Below are 2,384 nucleotides of genomic sequence, written 5' to 3' on the forward strand. Positions count from 1 at the left end.
GGGGAGTCACTGGCGTACTCAGAAGAAGGCAAGCAGTGGCTCTTGTGGCTATCATTCCCTGGTGTGGACCTAAGACCTCACAGAATAGACGGCTGCAGTAGAGGGGTACACAGCTTTCCAGCTGGCACTGTGGTGTCTAATAAACATCTTGATAATAACTGCTTAATGTGTCGGAAAGTAAACGTCTGAAACTCAATAATTCAGAGATCAGTTTTATGCTTATTAGTTTTGGTATATTTCCATTTGTTTTGTTGCAGTCTGGCCCAAAATTTTTGCACTTTGAGTTTTATAAGAATGTTGGCTAAAAGATGAATACAGGAAAAAATTATGTATATAAATAATATATATAATTTATCATAGTGCAGTAGTAGAATGTCTGGCATATATTAACGTCTCCAAAGCAGTAGTTCTTTATTCTCCTTTCTGCATGCCATGGCATATTAAATAGAGATAAAATTGGGAACAAATGAGTAGAAATTATAAGGGGAATATAGTGTAAGATATATGAAAATATGGAATTATGGAAAATGAATACAAAGAAATACTAATAAAATAACATAAAAAATGAAAGAAATACTAATAAAATAACATAAACTCTAAAAAGGAAGCATGGCACCTGAAGGAAAATTGATAAAGATGCAAGAAAATAAAATTGTTATATTTATCCTTTCCTGAAACTCACAAAGCCAAGTTTAATAACTAAGACTACTTGAATATGGAGTCTTATAGGAAATTATTTGACATATCATATATTTTATACAGAAAATAAAGCCTCAACTTAATATGTGTTGTATCAAAATTCAGAAATATATATGAGAAAAAATACCTGCGAGAATACTCCAAATACAAAGAGGAAACGGGACAGACATCCAAACTAGGAATGTATTAAGAAACTAACTCTACAATAAAAATAAACTCTAAGAGTCATGACCTTGCTGTTTCAGAGGTCTTTGCACCACAGTTCCAAGAAGCCACATTAAAAATATAAAATTGAAGAGAGATATAATCTTTTTAGAAACCTCATATACAGTTAAGATGTCTTTCATAATCATCCAGAGAATTCTACAACCCAGTCTTGTGGCTATCCAGGTCCTAAGTCCAGTTACATTAATAGATATCTGTATCTTCTTACTCCATGCATATTCAAAAATTGATAATTCACTGGGTGCAATGATGCACACCTGTAATCCCAGTGAGTCTGAAGGCTGAGGCAGGAGGATCAGCATTTCAAAGGTAACCTCAGCAAATTATCCAGCCCCTGAGCAATTTATCAAGACCCTGTCTCAAAATAAATGGGTCTTGAGCATGTGACTCAATAGAAAGCACCCCTGGGTTCAATCCCCAGTGGCTCCCCCACATCAAATTTATAATTCAACAATGTTCTCAGTGATAATTTCCAGAACAGCCTTCCACCCCTTGCCTTAAGTAGCTCATGAATAATGAAATCAAATTTCCAAATATTGCAACCACTGTTCAGAATTATGCAGAATAGAAAATTATGTTTATTAAACCTTATTAATAACATATCACTTTCCCTAGTAAGAGGCTTAGAAGTAGAAATTAGTTACTTTTCCCCAAACCCATAGGAGTTGTGGCTGTAGAAATCATTGAAATGACAATGCAGAGGTTTTGAATATGATGGAAAGGGACTTATCAAGGACACACAGTGGAAAGTTATAATGATAGCATTAAATGAATTCATTTGATGCACCAACTGTACTCATTTAAGACTTAGAGAGGATTTAACCTATCTTATGTTTGAAACATCTAAAATCTTAGTAATAAGTGAAATACTTTACTAAAAGGATTTTTTTTCTCAAAGTCTGGGTAATGCAGACCTTTTAGTAATGTTGCAGATTAGATCTATGTGCTCCACATTTCTATCATTCTTCATAGAATATCAGATACTAGGGAATTTTCTCATCTTGGTAATAGTAGAAGTTAGAGTAGATCAAAAAATGGCATGCAAAGTCAGAGTTGGACCTACCTATCCTATCTGTACATATCTAAAGCTATGTGTTGAGGTTGAACATCAAAATCAAAAGGCATGTGTAGAAAGAGAGGTAGAGAATTAGGTAAAAAAAAATGAAATCTACAATAATATAACAGGGTACCAGGACCATTCTAAGAATTGAGAATACAGAAATGAAAAACACAAAGAACCCTCCTTGTAGGAGTTTGAATTCTTTTGGAGATACAGACAAAAAATGTCTGAGCAGCCAATGTGAAATGTTTCCATAAGACCTCTAAAAACAAATCAGAAAGAAACTATGACATATAGTTATGGAAGTAATGGGTTCTATTTAAATATGTATAAGCAGGGCTGGGGTTGTGGGTCAGTGGCAGAGCACTTGTCTCACACATGTGAGGCACTGGGTTTGATC

The sequence above is a fragment of the Spermophilus citellus genome (genome assembly GCF_964194105.1).
Source record: "Spermophilus citellus genome assembly, chromosome: 2".
In the NCBI taxonomy this organism is placed as follows: domain Eukaryota; kingdom Metazoa; phylum Chordata; class Mammalia; order Rodentia; family Sciuridae; genus Spermophilus; species Spermophilus citellus.